The sequence below is a fragment of the Trachypithecus francoisi genome, unplaced genomic scaffold (assembly GCF_009764315.1).
Source record: "Trachypithecus francoisi isolate TF-2019V2 unplaced genomic scaffold, Tfra_2.0 Contig01566, whole genome shotgun sequence".
NCBI classification, from domain to species: domain Eukaryota; kingdom Metazoa; phylum Chordata; class Mammalia; order Primates; family Cercopithecidae; genus Trachypithecus; species Trachypithecus francoisi.
The window spans coordinates 1389908-1409350 of NW_022681441.1; the positions used below are offsets into that span (position 1 = coordinate 1389908).

Genomic DNA, 19443 nt, shown 5'->3' on the forward strand with positions numbered 1-19443 from the left:
AAATAAGGAAAATATATGCACGTATAATCCTCTTACTTCTCTGTTTACCCTTGTGGAAAGCATACACCTAGGAAAATGATTTCAGTCACCAGACTCTCCCACCTTGCTTCTGTAAACTGTGAGTGAAACATGTCAGGCAGACAGGGTGTTCTAATAAAATTTGTTTTTTTCTAAGCATGAGTTGCTCTAATATGACTGTGACTGCTTTCACTTACAACACATTAAATGACATCCCCTCACCCTATTTATGTGTGAGGACTATCAAGTAATAAAATTGAAAAATCACACAGTAAAATTAATCTCCTCACCTCGTTGCCACCATGCAGACAGGGCTTTCCATTCATGTTTCTTGTTTTCTAAAAGTAAAAACTGAGAACAAATCTAACTTTTTCATCCATTATGATTTATCAGTCATTATCGTATCATTTCTTGCCTCATGTACTGCTCACTGGCCTGTGCTGAAAATAAAAATACTTAAGAGAAGTGGGATTGATACACAAAAGAGCAATGATGATAATATGGGAGGAGGAATATAAAGAATCCTAAAAATGATAAAAAGAATCAGTACTTAATCTCTTTTAAAATAAAGAAGGGGCTCAAATTCTCCCTCTTTTGCTGTAGAAAAATTATTTATAGTTCTGGTACAAAGAGGCAGGTTCTAGGCAAGGAACCACTGTCAGCCCTGTCGCTCTTGAGGCAAATGTGAGGTCTCCTGATTAGTAATGAATGAAGATGCTGGTCCTCCTTCAATTGTCCATGTGTCCTAGAGGTGTGTATCCATTTTTCAACATTGATGGGATTTAGAAAGAAAGATCTAAATCTTTCTTTCCCATAAGAAAGTGGACTTATGCCCATAAGAAACCCGTGGACTTATGAATATGCAAGAAGAGCTTCAACCTCATTGGTTTGTACATTTAAGAATCATTCTACTATATCCTCCTTTATTCTTTCTTTACTATTATCATTTTTTAAAAAAATCAAAAAATCAAACAAGTATCTATGTTTAATGCAGTATGACATGCTAGATATGCAAAAATCTACCCAAGTCCACATGTCTGTATTCTCAGTTTATAATCTAAAGCAACACTAACCTTTAACAACATTTTGGAGTCGGTGTTAGAAGTGTTTTTTATTAACTGCAAACAGCAAATTGCCCAGCAGCCAGGGGAATGAGTCAGCAGCTTTTTAATAATTTTATTTACCCTGAGAAAACAAAATAACAGGTTTTCATTGAATAAATATCATTCCATGTTTATTCAATTCCAAAAATAAATTGGGAGAAATTGTTTTTCAAAAATTCCAGAATTCTTTAATCTGTCTTTGAAATCAGAGTTCTTTCTTACAACAGAGTTTAGAACTCATTTTTAAAGTACTGAGGAACTAATCCTTGATATGTTTAAGCAATAAATTTCCTTTGGTCCCTATTTTAGTCATTTCCTACATTCCATGAACAGGATGTGGGAGGAGTGGCTGTTTCCCATTTATCTAATCTATCTCTAACCTTGGAGACTAAGGTTAAATTCAACTCCTTTCTTGTCCATGGGCTGACAGGCGGGAATCATTCAGCGATAGCAACCACCCACTTAAATTTTTGTGTGAGACATTATCCTCTCTAGATTAAAAATGATAAAGGGCAAGAGGAAAAAAATCTATGTCATCCATTCAAACATACCTGAAATTTCTCTGAGCAAAGAGAAACTATAAATAGCTTCAAAGTGGTAACATGCAAATATGAATTTTTCTATCATGATTATCTTCTTTTTGTTAAATGTTTAATAATAGTGTAATAGGAATAATCTCCTTTCCTTCAAGTATGAAGATGACATTATTAACTTTGCAACATTGGGCCTGTAATTTGAATTATTGTCTACGTAATGAGGCAATTTGGAAATTTTCTATTCATTATAATATAAAAAGGGATACATAAACATTAACACTCAGCTTAAGATACAAACATCTGTAATGGAGGCTGGAAAGAGTATTTACATTTCATATAGGGGTAAGGTACAAATAAAATAATAAGGATTAATGGTTTACCTATTTTCAGGGCCAAAAGACTTGTGAAAACCTTGCTGCATTTGTCATTTGTCTGTGGATGGCTAGACTTTTCACTCTGTAAATGAGAAAAAGCAATTTTCACTTTTCTCACCAATTCCATGCCATCATCTCATTCCAGAAGAACTGCCTCTTGGGAACACGTGGTTAACTTGGGATTCTGGGAATTTGCTTTAGTAGCTTGTAGAAATCATGTAACTTTAGATATTTGTCTCACGATCTATATAAAAAGAATAAGAAATTAGAAACAAATAAAGAGGTGGAATTCTAATGGTGGTTTAAATAAATGCTGTTACAGACAAATCCTTCAGTTTTGAAAACCTTAAGAATTCTCTTGCATTCCCTACTTGCTTAAAAAGTAATTGCTGCCCATATTCTCTCATGTTTGAATTCTATAAGTAAATTTTAAAATATTACTTAATACCTATATATTACTTTGAAACAAACTAACATGACGACAAAAAGCACCCCAACTCCCAAATCGAAATGCGTAAGGAAACTGCAGTTAATCAGTCTGTGACCTTTTGGATACACTGTCACCTTGGGATATCATCTGATCCTTTGTTCTCTACCTTCTGCTTTTGATGAAGGCAGAGCGGCCATGTGTCTGCAGTTATTTATTAGAGACAAGAGGAATGCATATTAGGATATATTCATAAACATTTTTCATCTCTTTGGAAGATGACACAAATAGAAATATCATTACATTTGCATTTATAATCAAAATCCAAAAGGATTTGGAAGATGATTACTTTATAAGCAAATGCAAAATGAAAAGACAACTAAGAAATGCTTGCAGAAGTAAAGCATTCCCTGATGAAGTACTCTGTGGGTTAAATGTCATTCATATTTTAATTAAAGAACCAAACATGTCTTCTGAAATTCAACTGCCGAAGCTAGGTTTTACTTCATGAAAAGATTATAGGACACTTAGCAATTAGAGGTAGTGAGTAAAGGGAAGTCAAGTCTGATTCCCTTTCCTGCTCCTGTGATGACAAGTTTTTTCCTTGGAGAGTCAGCTTGTCTTCAGAAAGAAAAGACTTCCTGGTAAGATATTTTAATAGTTGGAATGATTCTTTAATGCCCTAAATCTCTACCCAGAAGATCTCACCAACATCCCGTTAGTAGGTTGGTGAGCACTGATCCCGTATGCTCTATTTTCTTTTACAATTAAATATAATTTATCTCTTAAATATGAGTATTTAATAATAATGATTGTTATATAGTATTTGTCACTATCTTTTAATTAATCATCTAATTACTTTCACTGTGAAGTGGCATTCACAATCTTCTGATCTTAATTTGGTTTCACAAACAAACTTTTCAACCAGAGAGAATGCATAATCCAATAACTTAAGTGTGGCTGTTGTATTTTTCCTCGTAAGTTGGAAAGTTTTGCCAGCCTGCTTATCAATAAATAAGATTTGTTACCGAGGTTGGGGTGGACCTGAGACTGCAGGTGATTGTAAAGGACTCAGTTCCCAGGGTTGACAGTCCTAAAGGAAAGAAACCAAATGGGCCATTACAGAGATATGAATTGTTTTCTTTCATTCTTGTTTCTAAACCCAAACCAGCAGGCCTAACAAATCAAACTGGCAGCAATAACTAGAAGCAAAGTATTAAGAAAAATCAAACATCTGCCTTGTTACATGTCATGAAATCGCACACAGTGGCAGGATTGCAGTCAGGTGAGGTCCTGGAGAGAGCACAGTGCCACTGTGTAGCAGCTGCTTAGCTACTTCTCCTATTTATATTGTGAAACATTAACTTTTTCTCTGGAAAAAGAGAAGTTTGGACACATCAATTTTTCTTTGGAAATGTCAGCTTCCCTTTGCCATTTCCCAGTCTCATGTCTTGTGATTGGTTCCCTGATATGCGTGCAGCTTATCACTCTTTTAATCTGTGAACCTTAGGATACCTGGCTAGCCGTGCACACTGTGTAGCATGTGACTGCTGTTCTTAAGGCTGGAATTATAATAATGTCTTTATTGACTTTTTGCCTCTTGCGCAGAGTAATGTATGAGAATCAGAGCTCAATTATTCTCTTTCTCAGAGAGAAAGAAATTTAAGAAAAGAGGACTACACACAATTTAAAAGAGTGTTCCAAGAACAAAACTAGTCAAACATGTCACCTTTCCATAGCTTATTTTGCATCTAACATGAAAAGTATGGTTTTGCATAGAAAGTAAATCAAAGATTGAATGAAAATTAGAAGACCTAGCTTGTAATCTTTGCATTTGCCACTATTTAAATGAAAATTAGAAGGCTTATCTTGTAGTCTAAGCATTTGCCAGTATCTGAATGAGTGACTCAGTGACTTAGGAAAAAGCATCCTTTCTGCATCTAAACTTGTATTTATTTTTATTATATTTCTTTTTTTTTAAGAGATGGAGTCTCGCTCTGTTGCCAGGCTGGAGTGCCAGTGGTGCAACCTCGGCTCACGGCAAACTCCACCTCCCAGGTTCAAGCGATTCTCCTGCCTCAACCTCCCGAGTAGTTGGGGCTACAGCCGCGCGCCACCACATCCAGCTAATTTTTGTATTTTTTTTTTTTTTTTTTTGAGACGGAGTCTCGCTCTGTCGCCAAGTCTGGAATGCAGTGGCCGGATCTCAGCTCACTGCAAGCTCTGCCTCCTAGGTTTACACCATTCTCCTGCCTCAGCCTCCCGAGTAGCTGGGACTACAAGCGCCCGCCACCTCGCCCGGCTAGTTTTTTGTATTTTTTTTTTAGTAGAGACGGGGTTTCACTGTGTTAGCCAGGATGGTCTCGATCTCCTGACCTCGTGATCCGCCCGTCTTGGCCTCCCAAAGTGCTGGGATTACAGGCTTAAGCCACCGCGCCCGGCCTAATTTTTGTATTTTTAGTAGAGACGGGGTTTCACCATGTTGTCCAGGATGGTCTCGAGCTCTTGACCTTTCTGTCTGCCCGCCTTGGCCTGCCAAAGTGTTCGGATTACAGATGTGAGCCACTGTGCCTGGCTCTAAACTTGCATATATCTTTTTTTTTTCTTTTCTTTTTTATTACTATACTTTAAGTTCTAGGGTACATGTGCACAATGTGTAGGTTTGTTACATATGTATACATGTGTCATGTTGGTGTGCTTCACCCATTAACTCGTCATTTACATTAGGTATATCTCCTAATGCTATCCCTCCCCCCTCCCCCCTCCCCACAATAGGACCCGGTGTGTCATGATCCCCTTCCTGTGTCCAAGTGATCTCATTGTTCAATCCCCAGCTATGAGTGAGAACATGCGGTGTTTGGTTTTCTGTCCTTGCGATAGTTTGCTGAGAATGATGGTTTCCAGCTGCATCCATGTCCCTACAAAGGACATGAACTCATCCTTTTTTATGGCTGCATAGTATTCCATGGTGTATATGTGCCACATTTTCTTAATCCAGTCTGTCATTGATGGACATTTGGCTTAGTTCCAAGTCTTTGCTATTGTGAATAGTGCCGCAATAAACATATGTGTGTGTGTGTCTTTATAGCAGCATGATATATAATCCTTTGGGTATATACCCAGTAATGGGACGGCTGAGTCAAATGGTATTTCTAGTTCTAGATCCTTGAGGAATTGCCACACTGTTTTCCACAATGGTTGAACTAGTTTACAGTCCCACCAATAGTGTAAAAATATTTCTATTTCTCCACATCCTCTCCAGCACCTGTTGTTTCCTGACTTTTTAATGATCACCATTCTAACTGGTGTGGGATGATATCTCATTGTGGTTTTGATTTGCATTTCTCTTATGGCAAGTGATGATAAGCATTTTTTCGTGTGTCTTTTGGCTGCATAGACGTCTTCTTTTGAGAAGTATCTGTTCATATCCTTTGCTCACTTCTTGATGGGGTTGTTTGTTTTTTTCTTGTAAATTTGCTTGAGTTCTTTATAGGTTCTGGATATTAGCCCTTTGTCAGATGAGAAGATTGCAAAAATTTTCTCCCATTCTGTAGGTTGCCTGTTCACTCTGATGGTAGTTTCTTTTGCTGTGTAAACTTGTATACTTCTAAGAGCCAGGCATGAAGTTCAGTTCTTGGATAATATGCCAAGTCAAGACTTATTTTTAAATACACATTCTATATGTAAGATAACATGGTAGTATGTTAATATGTACACTAAAATATTCCTTAGCTGTGTCACAATTCCTAATCCCTCTTTCGCTTTGTACGTTCATCTTTTATTTAGGAGAAATCAAAAGCCACAATTTGAAAACTTTAGGATAGAGTTCAGTGTGTGATTCAGCTTCTATTATTGATGTAAATATACAACTATACTGTTTTCTACTCTTTAACACTCCAAAAATATCCATAGAACTTAGTGGGGGAAAATTAACAATAACCTCCTTTGCCCTCACAAAATGTAGTCATTAAGTAAGGCACAGTCTTTTATGGATACATAAGGACCTCATTCAGCAGTGCCTTAGCTGAGAAGTTTTTGCTTTAAAGTTCCACGTAGAAATGTGATGTGACCTAACAAAGGCAGATGAATGCAGTGTGAGCCAACGCCGGGTTTTACAACATTTAAAAAAAATTAGCTTTACTAATTAGTGCATTTGAACTAGGTCCACATACACTGTGAGTTTTCACTAACATTGTTGAATGTTCTGAAAACAATAGTTACTTTGTAAAGAAGTTATAAAACCACAGAGAGGCTGTAAGTAGTCACATTTTTATCCATTTATCAATTTTCTTGTATTTAATATTTTTAATGCATGCATACAAATTTGTGACACTTAAGTTTTCCTTTGGAACTAGCTATAATAAAGAAATGTCGGTCGACTCCTCATAGTTGGTCTGTAAATAAAAATTCCAAAGAAAGAAAAAGTTATCTCCTCTACCTCACAGAATCTGCAGGAATTATAAAAGCCTCTCAGGAAATCTTGCTTGTTTTTCTCTCCTTTATACTTATTTCTCTTGAAAACAGAATGTCTAGAACATGGTTGAAGTGAGTGACTGTGTGGAACAAGACATGCGTAGTTTGTGTGGGATCCAAACAAAGCTAGGGCCATTAGAGCCATGTCAGTTTCACTGTTTTTAACCAGAAGAGAGAAGTTCAGAGGGTATTTCTAATTCACTCCTGTTTCCAAGTGAATTCAACCTGATTGCCGTATTTGCAGAAATGCTAAATATCTGATTTTAATCCCAAATAAATCATAATTTCCAGAGTGAATACTCTCACAGCAACCTTAGCTCTGCTCTCCTATGCATAAGGATTATTCTAGGCACAGGGTGTCTCATTACAGGGTTATGTAGTACAGCATCTTGACCACTCTGAAAATACTCAATTACAATAGCAGCCATTTTGAATCTCTATATCTGACTTCGATTGTGCACTTTCTTCTATTTGAAAGACAAAAAAATAAGTATCATAAGGTTATTTTCAACAAGCATAAAGACTTGTCAACTTAAAGATTTTTTCTCTTTCCTCTTCTTTCTTCCCTATAAATGTAGCTCTTACATGTTTTGGGAAAAGATTCCAATTTAAATATAATTAAATTAGGCCAAATAAGAACAGAAAAGATATTCTTATTAATTTCTCATTTGTAAATGATTTGAATTGAGAACATATTCAAGAAGAGTCAAAAAAGTAAGAGAGATAATCAGTTTCTAAATATATCAATAAAGACTGAATCATCATTTACAGAAAAATTACTAGAAAAATAATTACAAAAGTTTCTGATTTCACTTATATTTTCATCTTTATCATTTCTCTCTGAGACAGAACAAAGGTAGCCTTAATTCAATGAAAATGATTTATACTCATATCTTAGGCATACTCGTTATTTCATACTTCACCCAACTTTAGTGTGGTATAACTAGTATGCCATTTGGAGGCAACAGATATCAGTGGGACTCCCAATTAAACTCCTTGATAGTTGTTTATATTTAACCGCTTTCTAACTCAGTGTTTTCATCTGTAAAATGGAATGACGACACCCTTCGTGCTTTGACAAAGGATTTTTGAAATAATAAAAGCATTGAACGCAAACTTGCACATAGTAAACATTTAATACATATTATTTTCATCTACCCTGTCCTCTCATGTATGTGTGGTATAATTTTCATCCAAAAAAATACATTTGTTTGAAGAAACTACTACAGGCTTTAGAACCATAGATTGATTAAAGTTGCAGCTATACCACCTGTTTTGTAAATTTGTAATCTCCAAATCTTAATCTTTGCATTTGTGAAATGAGAATAGAAATATCTACTTTGTGGAATTTTCAGTGATCCAGTGTATAAAGTATCTGGGATAGTCCCTGTCACTCGATAGAGCACCGAGAATGGTCACTGACACATTTTTCTGTCTTAATTTTGTTTTAAAGAAGACAATGTCAGTAGTATCCAAGGTCATGCTGGAAAGAGATTAGTCATGAATGGAGTGTGAGAAATAAAAACAAGCAGATTAGAAACTCAAAAATTGTGATGAAAGTATATAAATATAATTTTTGATGATAAATGATTGTCATTCATAATGAAAATAGGAACTTCTTCCTAATTTAATAAGATTCTGTATTAATTGGATGTAAAATACATCACATTGTTTTCTGTCACTTGATTTTTCTGTTTTTGAAACAAAAATACACATCATATGCATTCTATTCCTCATTTGTTATTTCTTACTTGAGGGAAATAATTTTTTCTCTTCAGACCAACTATAAACATGGCAGTATTTCATAAGAAAGTAAAAGTACATAAGGATTTCTGTCTTCATTTATATGAGACTTTGACAGATAGTTTGCAACCTTTTTTTTAAATTACGTATACCTTAAATAGAAATTACATTCTTTAATTTCCTTTTCTCTTGAGGTTTCATGGTAAATCAATTTGACTATTATATATACATGGCAAATAAATCAATAAATTATCCTTATTAATTTGGTATACTTAAAAGATCTACCAAATGCTTAGAATGAAATGAAAATTTACTTATTCTAATCTGCCTTCTGGCAACACACATAAGAATGCTCCTTAAAGCCAGTCCAAGGTAGCTGGTTTTAATATCAGAAAAACTGTAATAGCCAGAGAATACAGAATTAGAACTAAAATGCCATGCCAAATTGGGCCTCTAGGCTACAGTCTATTCAGATCTCACTGGCTGGAGGAAAGAAGCTTTATCAGACATTTCTATAAGACTTCAAGGTTAAGGTCACTGGTGACACCTTGATGTTAGAGTTTAGAAAAACGTCAGTCTACAGCACAATTCATTCTATTTATTAAACTCAATAAATATTTCTATCTGCCTTCAGATTAAGCATAAATATTTATTGAGTTTCTTCTCTGGACCAGACATTCTTCTAGGTTTGAGTTAGCAATGAACATAACAGAAAAATATGCATATATTCATAGAGTTTATATTCCAATAGCGGGAGAAAGATAATGCATAAATAAGTAAACTGTATGATAATATCTGTTGATAACAATGGAGAAAATAAATTACAGGGGAGTTCATGGGCTGTTAGAGTTGGGGAGTGTTCTAATTTCATATAGAGTGTCCAAAGAAAGCCTCACTGAGAAGCTACCATTTTATCAAATGCCCGGAGGAGGGGGAGAGCACAGCAGAGCTGCATGGATATCTTGATGCTGGATGCCATAAAAGCATTTCCACAATATACTCGCAGCAATCCCCAGTATGTGTAAAGGCCCTGAGTGGAAGCAGGTCCTACATTAAAAGCACAATAAGGAAAGCAGGACTGTGGGAGCAAAGCAACTGAAGGCAAGGTGGTGATAAGACAGAGACATGATGCCAGTTAGTGATTCTGGGCCATTGTAGGGATTCTGGCTTTTATTTAGAGTGAGATGGAGAGCCACTGGAGGGTTTTTAGAAGAGTGTCACAATCTGACTTGTATTTTAAAACAATTCATCTGTCTTCTAGGGTCATCTGACTTCTGGGGAACTGTAAGTCTTGTATTTCTTTATCATTGCTATTTCATTTCTATCCCTTCTTTTGAAAAGTGAGTTGATTGGGAGGAAAGGCTTGCATTAGCTCCATACTGAGTATAAATTCAATACTTTCACTGGATTTCCAGAGCTCAGTGTTGTAGAAATGACTACACAGAGAGCGAGTAGGAGACTATTTCAAGTGGCTCAGGAGAGATCAAAATGGCTGGGGTCAGGAATGAAGCGGGAAAGGTGGTGATATGGTTTGGATATATTTTGAAAATAAAGTCCCAAGCACATTCTTTCTCAGTATCTTAGGTCAGCAACATTATAGAAACTTCCCACTCTAAGGAAGTAGAGTTTCCTGGAAAGTCTTTATTGCTTAATTAAGTAGGGAAAAATACTTTCAAGTGGTCTCCTGAGTCTCTTCTGATTTCACCATCCTTAGCCCTACTGGAATGCCAGGATTCAGCAACTCTTCTGGGTGAGTAGGTGACCAAAAACAATGATCTCTGGTTCCATATTCATTTAGGAATGTTGTACTTGGCACAATGGATTTCCAGTGGCTAAAGGCTTATTTCCTTAGGTCAACATACCATCTGGCAGTTAACAAAGACTTTCTTTATAAGCCTTAAGATATAGGACAAGCCAGAGCAACACTGAGCTCTGGAAATTCAGTCGAAGTATTGAGTTTATACTCAGTGTGGAGCTAATGCAAGCCCCTCCACCCAAACAACTCACTATTCAAAAGAAGGAATAGAAATGAAATAGCAATGATAAAGATATACAAGACTTACAGTTCCCCAGAAGTCAGAACCACAGAACTTTCTGTTCAAGTAATTCTACAAAAATTAACTTTGCTTGCTAGCAAGAGAAATTAGGACTTAATACCAGAGAATAAATCTTTATGTGCCCTCAGTGATATAATTGCTTTTTTCATTAATATCTCATGTCAAGTCTGAGATTTCAATAGTACTTCATTATGTTTATGTATTCATACTTTGCATCGCCATCCTGATTTTAAATCCCTTCAGAGGAAGTACTGTATCTTGGGATGCTTTTACTCAACAGGTATTCCACAAATGTGTTAATCTAATACATATTTTACACAATTTCTCTGGTTTCTCAAAGGATATTTTAAAGTCAAATATGGCAGTACATACTTTAGAATATTCTGAGACAGCAAAACACAGATATTTATCGTCATGATCATTGCTATGTTCAAGATCACGTCATAAGCATGAGAATCTTCATTTTCAAGCAGTGTCCATTGTCACTGAATGTTGAAGCTAGTGCAAAATGAAGCCACACACACATTGACAATGTCAAGCACAAGTGATGTAGAGATAACAAAAAACATCAACTGTGGGTCAAATATTGTGCTAATCATGTCAGTGCATTAACCCATTTAATATCAGAGTTTCTAATAATATAACTAGCATTATACATTTTTACTATGTGTAAACATGTTTTTAAGTGTTTTGCAAGTATAAAGAAGTCTTTCCCTGGTTTTATAAATGAGAAACAAAGAATTTGAAGTAACTTAAGCAAAGATTTCTACCCAGGTCATTCTGGTGCTAAAGTGTATGTTCTTAACCAGCACACAATGAACTTATATAATGACATAAATATAACTAAACATGTGTGTTTGTGTGTATAGATGGATTTATACATACTTTTCTGTTGTTCCATTTAAATGGTTTTGCTGCATGTTGTCTGCATCCCTTGATATATCACAACCAGAACATACACATTGCTCTATTCTCTAACAGCAGTAGCATTACAAATTTTTCTGTTCAGTACTTAAGGATGTGTAAAGAAAATGGTGTAGGTTTTGGAGCAAGGTTATTTTGCTTATTATGTTGCCACAAAAAGCATCCAAATATAGCATGGGATTTCTAGAATGATATGAAGAATCTCTTTAGGCAAAATAATGTGACTAGTTTTTTTTTTTTTCATTCTCCCATACTTAACGTATATGCTGCAGTTTCCAAACTCTCAGCTTGAAGTTAAGACACCCCACTTTAAAGCATATGTTAGGTAGATATAATTTCCATTAATAACATATGATAGTTTATCAATTTTATAATTATAATGATATGTTTGTATATACTTATTAATAATGTAATTATGATAATGTAATTATTTGTGTTGTTTTTCTTTTCTTTTTTATTAAATAAAATTCTTAATCATGGGTCAGCTCCTTTTATGTGTTGAGTTTTGGCCAACAACATGAAATAAACCGATAGATGAGCTGTGAAGGGGATATTGCATCATTTCAGAGTAAGTAAGTATATGCATATATAATTATGTCGATAAAGCTACAGATTCGAAGGAAAGAATACTTGCTGTTGGGAAAAATACTTTTTGACTATGTAGATCTCTAAAATTCTTTAATAGAATGAATGCCCACAGTACAAGTGATGCAACATTTTCTGGTTTGGAATAATAAATTAAGGAGAATATTAAACATGGTCCTGTTGAAATTCTTACCCTTAATTACAAATGCCTAATCAATTATTGGTTATATATTAAATTTGTACCTGTCTAATAAAATTACATCTTATTTGTTGGACTCATTTCTTACGATGCATTCTTAAGAAAGTGGGTATTTTGGAACATAAAAACAGTCTCAAAGCCCATAAACAACTGTGTGTAACGTCCTTGGGAGAGGTTTGCTGTTTAATTTGTTTTGAAGGAAGTAATTGATTTTCTTGGCAGATCTGATAAAAAATAACAAAGCTTTGATTGTCTAATCTAGAGGTCATGTCCTCCTCAGAAATCATCAGTGCATAACTCCAATTTAAGTGAATTCAAGTTCTCCTGGGACTGTATTTTGATATATGACTACAATATGATATCATGAAGCTCCACTACCACAAAAGTACTCACAGATCATAAATCAGCAATGCATATGTGTGTGTGTTTATGTATACACTTGTGTGTGCATATAGACACACATAGGTCACACAAAAGAAGAAACTTTCTCTAGAAAGAATAAGTCACTAGCAGGCATTATGAATACTTCTCTAGTGACTTTCTATTAGTTCTGTGTACTTCCATCCTAACCAGCTTAATTAATCCTCAACTTACGAAATTTTACACACTTTGATCAATAGTTTTCTTTTTATGACATACCATATATGAAGATAGAATTTGAAAGCAAAATAAGATTGTAAAGTTACTTTTAACAAATTATGAAATGAAATACAATTAATTTACAAGTTTCATATATTGTAAAATTATTTCAATATATTTATTAGAGGAAGTCTAAAAAGACTTTTAATCTGCAGCAGTCATTAAAAATAGGTGGACTGAAAAATAATGGGAAATGAATTTATTCAAAATCTTTTCCACAATTTACTTTTTAAATTAAATAGTTCATATTGTCACTTCCATTCATACAAATTAGTATAATTTGGGAACTGATAAATTAAATAGATAGTGTAGGTCTAGTATACGTTGATTCAGTAAAGCTTGTGAAATAAATATCTTTAATATCCACACTATCCTTGTCAAACTCCAAGGCAAGTTCAAAGGAATAAACATTTATCTACTTAGTTCTGGTCACATGATATTGTGAGCATTACATCCAGTTCTGAGCACTATATTTAAAGACACACACTCTCAAATAAAAGTCATTTAAAGGAGATCAAATGGAATGGTGAGAAATCTGGAAAGCACATCACACTGTAGATGGCATGGTGAAGCATTTGAGGATGTAAACTCTGCTGCAGGAAATAATGGAGTTTAAAACCAAGTTCCATCACTGACTAGCACTTGACCCTTGCAAGCTCTTTAATTCCTGTGACCATTACTTGGGTGTTCCTCTGTAAAATGATGCTCTTCATAAATATTCATAGGTGTTCTGTGATAGTTAAGGAAATTGTACATAATAAAATTAGGAAGGTATTTAATACTAACTAATATTATTATTTTTATATTATATTACCAAATGGCTTCTCCAGAAACAAACTCATGGTAAAATCATAAATAATTTTAAAGCATTTTTAGGTATGTCCTTATGAAAGAGATTTATTCATTTTTGGACCAGAAGACATAACTAGAAAGTTCAGTAGAAAGCTACAGGAAAGGCAATCGATTTATTTTATATTGAAGATTCTCACAGCATGAAACTCTTGAAAATTAAATAAGCCACCCTAAAAAACAGTGAGATCCCTAACATTACTCTTCTTTAAGCAGCAGCTGGAAGCTTATATAGCAGGGAAGGGTTAAAAGGAAATTCTACTATGATTAAAATGTTACACTGGATAATATTTTCTCCTAATATTCATGATTCTATGACTTAATTATTTGAGTATTGACACCAGTGTTCTTCACAAAGCAACTGTTTAATTCTGCTTGATTTGTCCAAGTAGAATTTTAGGTTCTGGTTAAAACACAGCATAGAAAAGTGGAGGGAAAGGCCAAACTTCCAATATGATCATTGGGAAATAGCTTAGGAGGCTGCCGTTCTACATGTTTACAGCAATAAGGAGTGGGTGCTGACTGTGATGCTGATGCTGAGAAGATGGCTTTGGGCTAAAATAATGGATGCTTTAGTCTGTCCTTTTGAATTGTTGCTAATACTTTAATATACAGAACCACACTATAGGGAGAGTGAGAGAAAAGCAGGATAAGAAAATCCCAGGAGTAAAGTCATTACTTCATAAAGTTCTTAAAGAACAGAAGAAAAAAAGAGAGGCAAGAGTGGTGGAAGAAGAGCACTTTTAGGCTATTCCACAAAACAAAAAAGACTTTCCCAGTGAAGAAGATATAGAAGGAGTGGTTTAAAGGTGGGATATATGAGAAAAACAACTGCCACAGTCACTAAAGTCAGCTCTAACAGCAAAGCACAGTGCTGAGCTAATAACAACCTGAGCTGCAATTTAAAAAAAAAGTTTAGAATCCAGGTCATGGAACAGAATCAGCCACTGTATTCGGTATAGAATAGACCACATATGGGTATTAAATTTAATTTTGTGCATGATATTTTAAGACAAACACTGACCTAGATTTGGTTTAGAAGAGAAGATGCAAAACAGGAAATTACTTGGAATCATGTCGTAAACTGAATGGTTAAAAAAACTAAAGAAGACAAAGCTTTGGAAAGAGAATATAGGTCCCTTAAGATATCTGAAGGATTCTCATGTAAAAATACCATTTCCATTACCTCAGAAGGCTGAAGGGAGTCAGCAACTAGTGCTTACCCACAATGGAAGGAACCAACTCATGAAACAGATTCCTTGCTGCTGAATATATCCAGGTAGATACTGGTGGATAGAAACTGAATTAGATGATGAAGATCTAAATTCATAATTTCTATTTTAAAACAGTGGCTTGTCTCATGTAAGAGAGGTGGAGGATTAATTCTAGACTAGTGCTACTCACATGACATCCTAAGTATTAGTATTACATCCAATTCTGAGTACTATATTTAAAGAGGCACATTCTCAAATCAATTCTAGACAGTGGTTCCCTATTATTTTGTAGTGATTCCAAATCTATTTCTTGAAGCTTTCAGATATGTATAGGGTGGGAGATAGGAAGTATGAATGATAAATCTGCAGATTTCTGAATAGTGAGAAGGAGGCAAAAGACTGATGGATGTAGATGGGGAGAGGTCACTGAAAGCAACCAAGAGTGCAGTAAAATAGGATACATGGAAGAAAGGAGACAGAAGTCTGATCAGGACGTTAGTCATATTTCATTCGACAATTGTTTGTTCGAAGAATACAACATGTTCTGAGGTACTGTTCTAGGGCTACAATGGCAAACAGAAACACTAAGGCTATTCTCATTTACCTGTTTAAGCCTCCAGATCCAGAGAAAAGATGGATTTTTTAAATCTTGAAAAGATTCATTTAAAGGAAATTTCAATTGAGTTACTAAGATCTACCACTTAAAATTATTATATTTTTAGTGGAACACATTGATTTTAAGACAGCAGTACATATATAAAGTATAATACTGAATGGAGGAATTTTAGAAGTGTATATTAATTTGGACAGGATAGAAATCATATAATGGGTAGAAATGATAATTAAAATGTAAGATAATGATATGAAAGTAAGAGGGCCATTATTTTGAAAGTATCACAGACTTCAGAGATGACATATTTTGTCCAGTGTAAAGGAAATATAAATTTTTATATTAAAATAACTATTGCTATTTCTTTTTTTTTTATTTTATTTTATTATACTTTAAGTTCTAGGGTACATGTGCATGACGTTTATATCATGTATAACTCCCCAATGCAATCCCTCCCTCCTCCCCCCTCCCCATGATAGGCCCCAGTGTGTGATGTTCCCCTTCCTGAGTCCAAGTGATCTCATTGTTCAGTTCCCACCTATGAGTGAGAACATGCGGTGTTTGGTTTTCTCTTCTTGTGATAGTTTGCTAAGAATGATGGTTTCCAGCTGCATCCATGTCCCTACAAAGGATGCAAACTCATCCTTTTATATGGCTGCATAGTATTCCACGGTGTATATGTGCCACATTTTCTTAATCCAGTCTGTCACAGATGGACATTTGGGTTGATTCCAAGTCTATTGCTATTTCTTTTATCTTTTATTGAATAAAGCAACCACAAGTCTTTTTTTGCCACAATAAATTTCCTAAATTTTAGTTTGCCAAAATACTTTTAGTCTGCTACAAGTAATTTTCAAAGTTTGCAAACTCCAAATTGTTTTGATTGGTCTTAGAACTCTAAACAGGAGGACAATTTTTTCGCCTCAAATATTTCTTAAACTGTTATTGCTTCTTAGTATAGCTTAAAATCTGCATAGAATTAGCAGGGAAACATTTTTATCAGTTTTCATTCACCCAAAATTTTAAAAAATATCTGCTTAAAAACAGTGGACCCTCATATAACTCTGTTTTGTTTCTTCTTTTGTTCACACATTAGTACCAAGGGTTATGTCAACTAAGCTCTGGAGATGAATTGCTACACTAGCACTGGAAGATAAGTCTCCCACAGTGGCTTGTTAAGGCTTATCAGCAATTTTATTTTATGTATACTTTTTATGTGCACACGTCATAAATGTACAATGTGAAAACTTTACAAAAATCAAACACAGTAAGCTACTGACACCAAGATGAAGAAATAGGTAATTACCAACACTTCAAAACGCCCCCTCTTTGCCACTCCCAGACACTAGTTCCTCATACATAACTACTATCTTGACTATTAACACAAAAGATTAGCTTCCGCCATGTGTAAATGAGATAAAAAAATACGTGTTCTCTTGCCTCTGAATTTTTTCACTCAAAATTTTGTTTGCGAGATTCATTCATTGAATAGTATACTGTTTTAGTTCATTCTCATTGTTGTGTAATATTCTGTGGTATGAACATGTAACTATCCATTCTATTAATGGATATTTGGTTTGTTTCAATTAGGGCTATTAGGAATAGAACATTCATATAGTTGTGATTTGATGAACATATCAGTCCACTCTGTTGGGTATATTCATGGAAGTAAAATTTCTGGGTCATAGCTATATATGAATTTAGCTTTAGTAAATGTCAAAACAATTTCTAAAGAAGTTGTACCAATATTTCCTTTCTTACCAGCATTGTGTAGTTGCCCTACACCCTTGCCAACACTGAGTATGCTCAGCCTACTTCATTTTAGCTGTTCTGCTCAAGGTGTTGTGGTATCACACTGTGATCTTCATTTGCATTTTCCTGATGAATAATCAATTTGATCACCTCCTTATTTGTTTACTAGCCAGTGGGATGTTCTCTCTGGTGAAGGCCCTATTCAAATATTTGGTCACTGTTCTATTGTCCTTTGTATTTCTCCCACTCTGTGGCTTTCCTTTTCATTCTCTTACTGGTGTCTCTTGATCAACAGAAGTTCTTAATTTTTGTGTTGTTCTATTTACCAATATTTCTCTATGGATTCTGTTTTTCAAATTCTCATTCTGTCTTCCATGAGATAACTTGCCAATTTTTTTATTATTGTTCTCATATCATTGGTCAAAATACTTAAGGTTGACAACCCAGAAAGAATTTGGATATGTGTCTAATATTGAGCCATTGCAATTTGACATGTGTAACATAACATAAACTAGTTTCTGGGCATCATAATAAAGGAATTATTTATGAATTCATGGTATGCTCAAATCTTAGAAAAAATTTGCCCTTTCAGCACTTTTGTCTTCCATCTGCTATATGGAAGAAAATATATATTGGTAGGATATCTTCAGTTTCATAATTTTTTTCTAAGGATGAAAAATTGGGAAGTAAATAATCTCATTGCACACCTATTATCAGGAAAGCTCCTGGTCATCTTTGCAGATGGAGGATCTTATTTAAGCAAAATTTAACCCTAGATATAACTTAAAACTCGTAAATGCTTTGATGATTTCCATCAAGAATGATGGCTTGCATGGACATTAACAAATACACGAATTTTTCAAGTTTCTATTTTCTTACATAAGTTATTAGTTCTGAAGAAGTAATGTCTCCTAACAGAATTTGAAAGAAATTCTGTACTAAGTGTTAAACCAAGTGAATTTAACACTTGGTTTAAACCAATAAATGTATACTAATATTTCAAAAACCATTTATTGGCTTAAACCAATAAATGTATGCTAATATTAATTAGTACACATTACCAGAAATTGATGTTAATATTAATATTGTTAGATATATTTCTGTATCTAAAATTGTAAATATCTTTCACAGTAAACTAGATAAACTTTGTTTTGAAATTTTTATTCTTTTCTATTCATTCACATACCCAATTAAATGATAGCAAGTTTTCTCAGAAGACTTAATGTTTTTTCTGGATGCCATAAAAGTTGTCAAACCATCCTCTAGGCAATGAAGGAAGTTGTATCAGTTCTAAGCCTTATAACACTAATATTTTACCATTGTTTAATACCAGTACTTGAAGCCAGTTCACAAATCAGAGATATTATTTATCCTGATTACTAAAGATGGCTGTATTTTCATTGCTATTTATTACAAGGATAAAAACCTTTGCTCTTCAATCTGTGGTATAGATATTATTTAAATGTTTTACTTCAAATGTTTAAATTACATTTAACTTAAATGTAATTTAAATGTTATAATTTAGTTATTGTAATGTTACATGTAATCTTTCACTCAGTTCACATTTGGAAGTTGCCTAAATCCACTTTCACACAGGAAAAATAAAAAGTTACATTATCATTTTTTATCACAGCATTTTTCATTGTGCATTATAATTCAATTGTATCCATTATTCAGGGGTTAATGCAAAATATAAATTAATGCCTGAAATCTATAGAGAGTAGATATAAGAAAAACAAAAAACAAAAAACTGACCAGCCTCTAGAACAATGAATCACTGAAGAATAGAAAATCAGGGCAGAGACAACATTTCAAGGTCATAATTTTTAGTGCTCTCCTAGATTCACTAAATATATAAGAGTAATTAATGTGGGCAAAGCCATATCTGATACAATGGGATAAAAGACTACTACTAATTCCAAGTTATGTCACCATTCTAC

At 34.3% G+C, this 19443-nt stretch overlaps 1 long non-coding RNA gene across 1 annotated transcript in view; it reads right to left on the reverse strand.

The window, feature by feature from the left end:
• Positions 1-1131: 1131 nt before the first annotated feature.
• Positions 1132-19443, reverse strand: part of LOC117064170 — a 141719-nt gene continuing 123407 nt past the window's right edge. Inside the window, exons 2-3 of the long non-coding RNA XR_004429301.1 lie at positions 2150-2275; positions 1132-1203 (exon numbers count right to left, since the gene is read on the reverse strand). This is a non-coding gene — a long non-coding RNA (uncharacterized LOC117064170). The remainder of the gene's footprint in view (positions 1204-2149; positions 2276-19443) is intronic.